The following is a 13,785-nucleotide window of genomic DNA, read 5'->3' on the forward strand; positions in this document are numbered from 1 at the left end:
TAAATTTAATTTCATGATATTTTATTGTATTAGACATAGTATAATATAATTTCAAATCTATACAATTCAAATACATCTAGCATGACTCCTTTTTATTATCTATGAACATCTGTATTTTTTGTATTAGAGTTTCTGCCCGGATCGACCCGGGACAGAAATTCCCGCGAACTGACGTAATTCTTAATGTCCCGTGTCCCGGGAATACCAATCTCGAATCTCGAGTAAAATATTTTAATTTAAATGGTTTTTAAATGGTTTAATAAAGGTGAATGTATATCCTACGATAAAAATATTATGAAGCGAGTGTATCCTTCTTGTATTGATGATTCCACAATGGAAGAAATCTTTTAAATTATAATGAAGATGAGAAGAATGTGTGTTTCAGGATGAATAAAGAATTAAATAAAGAGTTATCAGAAACAAAACTACAAAATAATGTAAATATAAATAGCATTGAATTAAAAAAATAAATTTTATATCGATGAAAAATAAATTAAACTGTTAAATTTTACATCAAATGTCTCGGGATTCCAGGAATTCCGAGTTCCATCCCGTGTCCCAGGAATTGAAGAAGTCCGGGAAATCAGAAACCCTACTATTTATGTTATAGAAACCCTACTATAAAGTAGGATTTGTTCCATATTTCAATATTTTAACCTCATAATTAAAATTATTCATAAAATTATTTAAAAAGCCTAAATACAGATTGAACCTCTATTGAACTGTAAGCTTAGTTCTGATAAGACTAACAAAATATTTTGCAACAATAGAATCATATTATATATTATAGTTATTTCAACATAACTTCCGTGATTTAAAATTTTATTATCTTAAAATATTTAGTAATGTAGCCTATTGTCACATGGAACAAATTTTTGAGTAGTTTTTTTTAATATTTTTTTAAAGGTTGAATAAGATTGTCGAAGACTTTTTCTCCTTATTGAAAATATGATAAAATGCAACCCAAATTTTCAAAACAAAAAGTTGAATTGCATCACTTTATTTCATTTTGTAAAATTGGACTTTTTTAATACTAAAAGCAGCCTTCATATACTCTATATTTATTTCCTTTCTGCTGCATATTTTAATTTGTTACAGTTAAGAATCAAGCCTGTACAGTTATACAACTAATAAATATCACCAATTTCATCCAAATAGTTCTGAAATCTGAAAGCACTCACTTCGAAACAATTGTTAAAAACGAACAAATGTTTGAAGTCAAATATTTGCACGTCGCAAATAAAAGCCGCGGACAAACTCGCCTTTTTTTGGAGCCCGTGATCAATATTTGAACTGGCAGTGTGTGTGAGAAACGCCCAGAAACCTCCCGAACAATTTAATTAAACTGAATATAAAGATACGAGACCGAAATGGAATAAAAAAAATAAACGAAAAAAAAAAACAATCGTATTTCCTTAGAAACGTAAACGCAAACAACAGCTTGTAAACGCGAGCTGAACTTAACTCGACTCACACAAATTGGTGATTTGTTTGTGAGAATATGCTTAGAGGGGGGTTTATTATTAATGAATTTCGGTGTCGAGTGGTGGTTTTTCCTCGGCCCTAATTAACACCGACGAAGGCTCGAGAATGTGCATTCGTCTCGGTCACACACTTGGAACAACAAAAGATTAACGGATGCTGCATTGTGGTGTTGAATGGGCGACGTCCACTTCGGCCACTTCTTCTCCTCTTCCAGGGGAAAAAATCCATACGTATCTATATAATAATATAATACTGTTTTTACCTGGCGAGGTGTTAAGTCTGTCGGTGTTGCCATCGACCACCGAGAAAAAAAATCGACCATCGCCTCACCTTGAAGCTTTTGTTTGACGAATTTCAAGGAACTGGGAGAAAGTGAGACGCTCTGCCCGTGCGAATCTTCATCTCGACGTGCGGCCGGCTGAAAAATTCAAATTGATTTCGAATTACCAAACGTGTGACTTTCTCTATGTTTTTGCAAATATTTATATTACGGTTAATGTTTTAAATGTTAATTTGCGAATTATTAAGAAATTTTCAAGTTTTTAAACATATAATATAAAAAAAAATACACGCAACTTCAATTAAAATTTATTATAATGACTTCTAGGAACAAATCGTACATACATATGTACATAAGCAATACGTACTAATCTATAATATGAAAACATGACTTTCTATATTTTTAACACGATGGAAAATATTTATATTACGACTAATGTGTATACATACATACATACATACATAATGAATTTTTAATTTTTTCTTACGTAAAAAGCGTATGATTTTTTTAAATCATTATATAATCACGTTTAAATGCAATTATTATTTTTTTTTTTTTGGTTTATTGAATTGAGAATTCCATACTTAAAAAACACTATTTCACAAAAAAGATCCTATAAGACCATAAGTAAAAATAAAAATGATTTTCTTCTCCATTCAAAATCAACACGATTTATTCCTAAATTTCCAAAGAGGTATACCTACATATAAATGTATATACATTTTATGTATATTTTCTTCATCGTCATCATTTACAACCATTCACCATCCACTGTTTGATGAAGGTCTCTCAAAACGTGCTTCCATTCGTTTATGTTTTGTGCAACTCTCATCCATATAACCCCAAACATTTTTCTAATTTCATCCACTCTTCTTAGCAGCCTTTTTTTCACCCTTTTAAATCCTCTCAAGTACCATTCCACTACTTCTTTTGTCCACCTTTCATCCATTCTTCTAGCCACTTAACCCACTCATTACCATTTCCACTATATCAACTACCCTTGTCATACTTTTAACACACGTATTCAGTTTTCTATATCTCCTCGTTATGCCGAACATACAGCGTTCCATACTTATTTAAGTGCATTGGATTTTGTGTAGCATCTTGGCTTTTAATGTCCAAGTTTTACACCCATAGTCAGTCAAAAAAGAAGATCAACAAAACAGTAATCACTGGACGAAGTCAACATTGATCGAAGATCTTTTTATTCAAGCACAAATGTATACATATGTACATATTTACATAGATTGAAAACTATATAAAAATGTACATATTAAGTTACAGTAAATAAATGTATATGTATAGATAATATATTATAATAAAATTTATATGGAATATTAAATTATTTTTTTAAATCAAATTCCACGTTAGTTTCGCTCTACCTGATATTATTATTTACCCACACTATTGTGAAATTCGGCGAAATTTTTAGTACAAATTCCGATAAGTGACAATTCACACTAAGTGACCCACACACAACACCATTTTAATTAAATCGATAAATATTACCTAAAAATGCCTAAACTCAATAAACCTTCCACGTACGAATTGTGCTCACACCTGATTTGTACATACATCATAATTCACATAAACGATCGAATCAATACGACAAAAAATAAAAACCAACCACATCTATACAAACACATTTACGTAAAAATTTTAGCAATTGTGCGAATTGACCAGCTATACAAAAGTACTCGAAGCATTGCAAGCAAACTGCACTTAAAATGGCACCTGACGTTGAATGAATTTCATTTCATTGTTGATTTTGAGGCCTTTGTCCGATTTTGGCACGGAGAGTTCTTCGGAGTCAGTTTGGCAAGTCGGATCGTAAAAGCTTAATGGGGTTTTAGGTTTTCTTTTATTGTCGGTAACCGTTCTTTGGCTTTTGGAACTCGTCGATGCGCCTTTGTCGAAGTCCAGGGCCGTAATTTGGGCTTTCGAGCAAGCTCCAATCACGACTGGATTAAAAGACGTCTTGCGTGGGTGGTAACATACGACCCAAGTACGGCTGCAGGTTACGCTATCTGCCTAATCGGCGTACGTGAGTAACATACGCACAGGGACGTGCACTCTGGTACAGGTAACAAGACACTCGCTCCAGGCGCCACTCTCAAATGATGAATACAAACAAATTAAAATGTTCTCGAAACTATTCGTCTCCCCCTATACTGCCTTAAAATTTCATAGATAATGGATTGGGTCTCGATTTTGAGAAAAATCATTTGATATTCCGATATTTTGCACACGATATTAGACACATTATCACAGAAGCCACAGTAAGTGCTACGAAATTCACCCATAGGACTTTACTTATTATTAAAAAGCAAATTGCTAATGAATTATTTCACAATAAAAAAATTTAAAATAAAACTAACACCTATAATATAACATAGTTAACAAAATTAACAAAACTATAATTAGTAACCTTAAAATAATATAATATAAATCCAAACATAGCATTTTATTAAACTTACATATATACATAATACATATATACATAACCATATATACATATTACATATATACATATATACATAACCAGCAGCGTTATATAGTGGTGAATGTTGAATTATCTCGTACTTGATGTTACGAGTTCGATTCCCGCTAAGTCTCGCTATTGGCCAGACCTTGATTTGTCAAGGTCGATCGTTTCTTATCAGAATTTGCCAATTTTTCTGATTTTCATTGAAACGATTCCTGTAAAATTGGCGTTTCCTTCCCAATTTTCTGTTGCGAACCTTTAGTTATTGTTATATCTTAGGTTTCGCCATATTGCTCACCATAGATGTCTCTGTGGTTGTTTATCGAATATAAAAAAATTGTATTGTAACATGAAAGTTATTCATCGTTATTTATCGTATTAATACGATATTTGTAATATCTGACGATAGATGTCAGATATTGTTTAGATTTACATGTATCTATGTAATAAGTATATGGACCAGGAAGGCGCATTTGGGGTTTACCTGTTAAGCCTTCCTGGTACATTTGTATATATGTATGTAAAATAAATAAATAAGTAAATAAATAATTACGACATCTTTCATAGAGGTACTTCCATTAACACCCGTAAAGAAAGCACCAATGTTACTAGCACCTCTAATGCTCTCTCAGGAAGGGCATTGTATATTTGAACACCTCTGTGGAAAACACCTCCTGCAGTTTTTGCTTTCTTAACTTAAAACAACTCCTGCAGATTTTGCATTATTTTAACTGAAAACACACATTTTTAACTGGACGCTTGGCGTCCAGCATAGTATCGCAGATAGCGGATTTTTGGTGCTACTTTAGTATGCCTTCACATATCTACTTTAGTATGCGATCTACCTTCACGTTTTTACTTTAATATGCGGTCTCACTGTCTCAATTCTCGCGTGTGACACTGAGACTGAATAATACCGACCCTAAAAACCTAATATTAAATGAATAGGGCCAACCTTGACTTAACCTAATCTATCCTGACCCTTAAATAAATAGGTGTTGGCTGCTAAGATATCTTTTTTTTAAGCGGGTATTCTAGTCTAGAAATTTGAAAAAATCGATTTTTTTTGTGTCATATTTTCAAAGTTTAAACCTTTAAGAATATGTCCTTAAGAGGATTTTTCAAAATTCAAATTATTTTCGGAGATATAGCTGTTTTAGTGACGTGGCATCCAACCGGCGCGTAACTTTAAACGCGTTTTTCTCGAAACTACTTTTTCCAACGAGTTTGACATGATATCTCAAGTTCTAATGTACCAATTAACTACTTAGTCTACTCTGGGATGGAAAAAAAATATTTTTTTTTAAATTTTAGTTGTTCATATTATTAATTTATGTCGAAGATCAAATTGGTGAAATTAAGATTGGCCCTATTCATTTATGATTTGGTTAAGAGATATGTATCTGCTGACGATATTTTGATAGAAATGCTTCGAGAACATTATAGGGCGGCAGGAAAAAACAAAAATTGTAATAAACATTTCGTTGCTACGATACAAATAAAAAAAAAAGTCGACTGCGATTCAAAGGTAGATCGCATACTAAAGTAGCACCGGATTTTTTTACTACAGTAAGGCAATTACTAACCACCTAACAGTTGAATCCACTACTTGCAATGAGCTTTAGGTCAATTTAAAACGGATCTGTTTTCAACCCCTATAAAATATCCTAGTAGAATCCACATTCAAATGTTACTTCATAAGAATAAACCGTAATATGTGTAATATAGCATTTTCGATAAAATTGCGCATGAAAGGAAAAGTGTTGCTTTGTATTGCCGTGCGCGTTTGATTCGTTCAAGGTCTTCGTTGTGTGTGTGTTTTTTTTTTCGTTTCATGAATTTCTTTGGTCGATTTTCCACTCGTTTGATTCTTTACAACTTGCGTAGAGGAGAATACGAAAAAAAGACACCGTTGGGAAATCGTCGGCATTTTAAACAACAGTTATTAAACGGCGACGCTCTTCAAGGAGGACAACGTGCCCTCGCCGCATAATTGATGCTATCAACTTTGACAAATTTCGCCAAGTTTGCGACATTTACGCTGTCAACGGGTTATTTATGTATACGGCAGTGCTATTGAGCGTAGCTAAAAACTAGGAATTCAGAGTTAAATATATAAGTTTCCGAGCAGTTCTGGGCGAAATCTTCGAGCGTTGACAATCCGCTTGAAACGGCATACATTTATTAAAAACTAACTGAACCCGGCATGCGTTGCAATGCCAGAATAAGGCATGCAATTCCCGTTTCTGTTCCCGTTCCCGTTTCAAGTGATGGTTGGAGCTCAACTAACGTCTCTTCAACGCCGTTTCGTCATAAACCAACTAGTAACGTGGTTACCAACGAACACATTTCCTTGACTACACAATGGCGCTTTTTTTTTGCACAGTAGGCTTCCCGGGACATCCATACAACAAATCCTGAAAGTTCCATCGTAATCGGCTCAGTGGTTTAGGAGCCTATTCGACACACACAAACAGAAAGACATTCATTTTTATATACATATGTAACATATATAGTAGATATATATGTATGTAGATTAAACCAAAATTAATTCTGTGAACTTTTTTTAAGCTTTCATTGAAGTAACCTATACATATGAATACCTACAATGTTTAAATAAATATTTATAATTAAATTTACTGATTCACTGATAGCTTTGAACAGTAATAAATCAAAATTTAGACTAATTGGGTTATATAATACATACATATGTACATATTATCTAATATATAATTTCGAAAGAGACTTTGTAACTATGTATGTATGTAAGGTTTGTTGGTGACATCGAAAACAAATCAAAGTTTCTATTACGATAACATTGACATATTTCATTTTTTTTTTTTCGATTGAAATAAATTTATTACTATTAATACTATTAGATTGTTTTGCCTTGTTTAAGCTGATTATATTACAAATACCGAGCGAAGCCGGGTAAAAACACTAGTATTTAATTTTATCCAAATGTGTACACACATAGATAAAGTAAAAATATCACATAAATTATATTGCCTTGTTTTGTATAAGTAATCTGACTATGAAGTTTATTTTCTAAATTAAAAATTTCATAACCATTTTTGTACATGATAAAATTATACATGCACATATAAATAGGCATGCAGAAACATATTGCTGAAACTTATTCATTAAATTTAATATTTTCCTATTATTTTATATAAAAAAAAAGGTTCATAAATCTAAGGATGTTTTTAAATACTTCCATTTTATTTCAATAATAATTTAATTACTATTAAATATACATTTTATATCCTTCTCAAGTCATAGCGACGTCCCTGTTCATTCGTCTTAGCTCTTGAGAATATGATGCACAAGAACAGTCAAATCAAAGATAAAAGCAACCAGTATTCATTTTTCCATGTAGGCATAATCCAACTTAAAAATCGAAGGTCCATGTTTGGTATTGTTTCGTTACGAAAAATTGCATGTAAATTCATCTGGACCCCATTTGGCGTTTTCAATTGTAAATTTCCAAGAAATAATCTTAATGTATCGCATGAGAGCATTAATGTGACTCGTTCAATATTTGGGATGAGTTTATTCAAAGGTAGGCGTCGTTCACGATTAAATTTATTCAATTTATCTGAATACAAAAAAAAATCGTATTAGATTTCGATCGCTTTTGCGCAATTCGGGTTTGCCTCAATAGTCGACGCGTTCAAATCTCCGACGGTTTTTCCGTATACGGAGTCCGTTTATTATATTATTGCTGACTTTCGTCTCAAAAGTGCATTAATAATGCATAAGGCGCATGCGTTTTATTGTCGATGCATTAAAAAAATCGTCCTACGCAACTTTGCCACGGTGGCTTATTATTATCGGCTTTTTTATTTATTTATTTTATTTTTTCTACGTCATAGTACGTAGTGTATGTATGTAGATATACAACCACTCAACTTTCCATTCGGTCAGGTGTTTGATTAACCTCGTTTGCGGTCCTCACGATGTAATTTTGTCGATTTTTTTTGTTGTTTTATGCCGTAGCTGAAACAGCCTTGGCTAATTTTTTTCTCGTTGTGTTAGATCTGACCTTATTGTATCATCAATATAATATCTCGTTTGCGCCTTGAAATTGCGCAAAGTGACTTACTTGAACCGTGTCGTTTGTTCTTGTAAGTTGTTTATAGACGTGTCGTAAAATTAATATTTTATTTTGCATAAAGCTCACAATAGCGCTAAGAATATTACGACTGCTCGGGTTCAATCCAGTTTTATAAACCCTTGGACTTGTGCGATTCTCACTTTACTTCGTAACGTAGAAGTATGAATTGTATGTATGATGATTTTTTTATGACTACGACAAGTGGATAAACTTCATCATTAGATTTTTTTCATTTTTGTAAACACCTATAGTTTCGATTATCATGCAAGGCTTTTTGATTTGATTGATTTACTATTATGACCATTATTATATTAAATATAATTAAATAATTAAATGTAGTGTAGACGTTTAGATGGTTAAAGGACAATACATTTCAATACACAATTTTTTACACATTTATTTAATTTATGAATATCATACAGGTATATATTTTTTGTATGTCTGCGTATTTTAAAGTCGATTTAAAAAAGAAAATTTAATGTCGAATATAAGCAAGGACAAATCTGTTCATCTAAACGTGCACGTAATATTTTTCATGGAAAATTCCTTGGATTCTAACTAACAAAAAAATCACAAGTTTTCGTTTTTTTCCGCAAGGATAATTGATTAGTACGAATAAAAGAATCAAACATGAATGAAAACCGCAATTCAGTTGACATTTGAACTATCAAAAAAGGAAACAAAAAAATCCATATACAGTAATTCGCATGTTAAACGCGTAACTAACGAACGTTGAATGGCGATTTATTAATTACTATTTTTTTTTGTTACTATTAATTTTAATACGAAACCTGACAAATGCCTCGCTTCAGGGAAGTCTAGCTGGAGTATTATAATATTAATTATATTTTTTTTTCGCTTTGGAATATTTCTATTTGAAAATCTTTGAACTCGCGTTATTGAAATGTCAAAGAAGGTATGTTGATTGTACGTCTTACTTTTTCGCGAGATTTATGTATTTGGTAATATTTTAAATGAAAATATTTTGCCATTTGCGTATAATTGAATCGTAAAGAAGCCCATCGAGCCCTGGCCTTTGCGATTGACGTCTCTTTGACGCGTCGAATTTATTCAACGTATTATATAAACTTGTCAATATTTTGACAACATTAGCCCATAAGGATAATTATTCAAATTAAACGTCCGCAATGAATTTATTGGCACTTACATAATATATTAAGATTCGTAAACGATTAAGACTGTAGACGTAATATTTTAGCATTTAAAGTTTAATTTATTGAATTTTTTTAACCCTTATACATATTATATTAAAATTTTTACATTTTCGTACTATAAATTTGAATTACCATAACGACTGGTATAAATTTGTATACATTTTTTTTCTGTTAGAAAATTATATTATATTAAATTCGGAAAACTAACGAGATGGGAACGGTCTACCATTTTGCTCGTAAAGTGTACCCAATTCGGATCAGAAGATTCTCAATACGTGTAACGCGAAATTTTCAAATTTATTACTCATACGAAAGTTCATACTGTCCAAGAATATACGATTGCTCTTACAACTTAAATCGGGGAACTTTTAAAATAACTTGTTCGAATCACATTTTTTATGACTGAATATCTGAATACCTGCACTAGTTTCCTATTATAGCTATCAAATTCTTTCTACTCTCAAAAGTTAAAATTAACTATAGAACTACCTCTCCTTATTGTTCTATCTTCGCCAAACTATACTCACAATTCCATATATCTACAACAAGTATATGATTATATGGAATAAATTCTTCTTAAAGTGACGTAAATACAGAAAATTTCTACTATACATTTGACTATTAACTAGTATGTGCTTTTATTTTTTTATTATCACTTGCTAAACTGTCATGGATTGCGAGTGACCAGGACTTGTATTTTATTTTATTTATCCAAATATACTGAATGCAGGGTCTTCAAAATAAGAATTTCTCATCAAAACCTCTATGATTCGAGTTATGTCATTACAAAATAAAAACATTGATCAATATCAACAAAAATAGTTGTTTTCGCGAAAAGCCCCTTGTACACGTACCTCGCAGATGCGAGAGAGAGGAGAAGTTCAGTACGTGACGCGCTCAACGGTCAGTGTGTGAATGATATCCGCCTTGGAATGGCAGCTCTATTTCAGCAGATATTGTATTCATTTCTTGCATTTATTTTACATTATTCTTCTTATAATTCATGATAAAACGATTTTTATAGCTACTTACAATAATTAACGTTGCAGAATTTGCATTATTTTAACTTAAAACACAAATTTGTAACTGGACGTTGGGAGTCCAGTACAGTGGCTAACTGATTTTTAGCACAGTACGGCCAGTGTTAACACAATATTTACATGAATCTATAATAATATAAATAAAACTATAATACGTATGTACATAAATCATATCAGTTTGTGTCAACTATAATTGATTTTAATCCGTTTTACTTACAAAATCATTCCGATAAACGAGTGAAACTATGTGAATTACGAGCTTAATAGTTAAAATGTTTGTTTTATTTTAGTTCAGAATGTTTTGGTGCATTTTTATTAGTAATATTAGTTATGAAATATCTTTATCAAAATTTACATAATATAGTGATGATAAAAAATATCGTATTTCATCGATTATAAGACGCATTTTTTTCATATTTTAGTGTGTTTGGGTTCGGTTTAAATTTTACAATCAACGGTGTCTATCTGTCAATCAAGTTTCATAGACATCATAAATAAGCATCTTGATAGATAGAGTAGCTTCATCAATCCTGAACTCAGATACACCAAAATAGTAAAAAATGAGAGTGAAAAAAGTATCTGTTATAACTATTTAACTGTTCAGCCTGTGGGTTGTGAAGGGGTGGTAGAAAGACGCGTTTAGATGGCTAGCTATCACCACTTCAATCTGACACAAGATTGCGATGTAGTTATTAATGAGTTCCTTAATGATTAAACTCCTCTAGCTTCATGTCGGAGACATTAAACTTACTTCAATACTAGCTAACCCCCGTATGTACATAGGTAAGATATCAAAGCGACTTAAAAATTAGATCAGGGCAGAAATGTAACTGAACTAACAGAGTGAATCTAATAAAAAGCTTGTAAAAACACGCACTATCGATAAAAATACGGGTTAAAGCACATTTTTAGGCTTCAAAATTACAAAAACCCGTTTCAATATATTTCGCACACAATCAAATTAAAATCAGACCATTCAAACTCGACAATAAAAGTCGAATAAATTTCCAATGCCCGAAATGGGTGCAGTTTACGACCGCCCAAACGAACCGCCCGCGGCGATTGGCGCCTCTTTATTCTCGGGAACTAATTTCAATAACTAAGCCTAACCTAACCTTTCTTTGCTTTTATATCGCACCTCTGTAAGAAAAAAAAAGAAAAAGACCGCCATAAAGTAGCCCGTTATGCTTTTTCCGTATACGTGCATTTGTTAAAAAATTATCGTATAATCATAATGTATGCGTGTGTGACCACTTTGCCGACGTCCGTATTAAATAAAAAGAGGCGTATGCAAGTGTGTGGTTATAATGAATGTAGAATTTTATATGTCTATGAGGCTTTCACAGTCAATTCACCTGTTCATAAATTCACTCCCCCTCTCTGTTACACACCCGCGTTGATGAATCAGTGAACCGATGAATGTGCCAGCCACCAATAGTTCGGCTTCTCGTATTAAATCGCCAACAAAGTTCAACGTCCTCTATTCAGTGTGCAGAAAATTAAAAAATATATATCCTATGTATTTGCACGCTTTGAGAGTAATATGACGATATTTAAATAGTGCCAGAATAAAATCTTGCATCATATTAGATATTACGTAATGTTTAGAATACAATTTGACTATGGAAAAGATTAAATATAATTCGATGATAAACTGCATCGTCTGGCCTTTACAAATGCATTGAAATTATTTTGGTTATATTAAAATTGTTATGTTAAAGTTGCTTCTGAACTTTTATCTCGATGCGTTTGTAATAAAATTAAGCGTGTAGCATTTTTACCGCTCAAAACATATTACGCCATTGCATCAATTATAAAGTATAATATAATATGAAAGCTTTTGAATTTAAATTCTATTTGGTATTTAAAAGCATCATTTGATTATATTTTTATCAAAATAATAGTATTATTTTGAATTCTTAATCGATTCGATTGAAATGTTGTAAGCTTTTATGTATTTATATGTGCTTGTATTTAGATGTAGCTTACATATCTAGTCAGAATTTAATAATAAGATTGAAATTATTATAGAAACCTTCTTACTTGCTAATGTGTAGCAATACTCTTGCTACACATTAGCAAACACTAGCTGAATTGCACAGCATTGCTCGAGCGAATTAAAGTTAAACAAAAAGTAAAAATGAAACTTTTTCAGTATCAGTATATATAATGAAACTATGTTAGAGTATCATTAAATATCTATTTTTATGCTCTAAATTGAAAGCTGTAGATTTGCATAGTGGACAAATAGCCTAACAAACATTCGTCTTTATATAGTAAAATATACTAGGTATGTATATATAGAATAAAAGTACCTTAAATTGTTTATGTAAAATTGTGTGCGTTGAAATTTTATATTTAATGGATTGAATAAATATAATGATAGGCTTTTGTAGTTCATTTTTATATGATTATTTATATGAAAAAATGGTAAGCAAAAAAGTCTTTTGAATTCTCACCCTCAGAATGTTTGAATCGCAAAACTCCCCTTGTCGGCTCGTCCAAGTGAAATCACTTGTTCTGGTCTCCCCACACAACATGCTTTCTTCAAATACGAGAAAAGCCATGTCTGGGGTTTATGTCGACCATTAATGACACACTGGATGCATTTCGCCAGTGCTATACGGTTGCCAAAATCAAAGCAATTATGTATAACGCAGTGCCGAGGTCCATTCTGGGATGCAACAACGCGTGTCATATTTACGTTATTTATTTGTCGGCGAGTCGTGATTTAGATGCGGCCATTGAAATTATTATCAAACAAGAGGGAAAACCGTCTAGGAAATTCAGCGAAAGAAAGCGTACACTTTGGACTAGTATTAATCGATGTTCCAGCGGAGAAATCTCAAGATACACGAAATTATGTGACGCTCGGACACGATTTAAAATGCGTTTACGAATAAAAATGAGACACGCGTGAATAGAGAATGGAATGCAATAAAAGCTTTTAACCGTCTACTCTCCTTACGATTTTTTCTTTGTACGTATTTATTTATTTATACACACACACACACATACAGATATTTATTCGAGTTCTCATAGTGGCGTTCGCGTTTCCATTCCATTATCCGGATGATTCACCAACCCTTCTTCATCTGGGATCGATCGACTTGCTTTTAAGTAAACGCAACAGATTCATGGCACTTGTCAGAGACGATCCACGATTTGTTCGATTACGACACGTGAGGATTAACCATTCATAA

The 13,785-nt window shown here is 32.1% G+C and overlaps 1 long non-coding RNA gene across 1 annotated transcript in view; it reads right to left on the bottom strand.

Annotated features, from left to right (window-relative positions):
- Positions 1 to 413: 413 nt before the first annotated feature.
- Positions 414 to 13,785, bottom strand: part of LOC143917655 (uncharacterized) — a 160,606-nt gene continuing 147,234 nt past the window's right edge. Inside the window, exons 4-5 of the long non-coding RNA XR_013261085.1 lie at positions 1,748 to 1,903; positions 414 to 425 (exon numbers count right to left, since the gene is read on the bottom strand). This is a non-coding gene — a long non-coding RNA (uncharacterized LOC143917655). The remainder of the gene's footprint in view (positions 426 to 1,747; positions 1,904 to 13,785) is intronic.

This window comes from Arctopsyche grandis, chromosome 10 (assembly GCF_051622035.1).
Source record: "Arctopsyche grandis isolate Sample6627 chromosome 10, ASM5162203v2, whole genome shotgun sequence".
In the NCBI taxonomy this organism is placed as follows: Eukaryota; Metazoa; Arthropoda; class Insecta; order Trichoptera; family Hydropsychidae; genus Arctopsyche; species Arctopsyche grandis.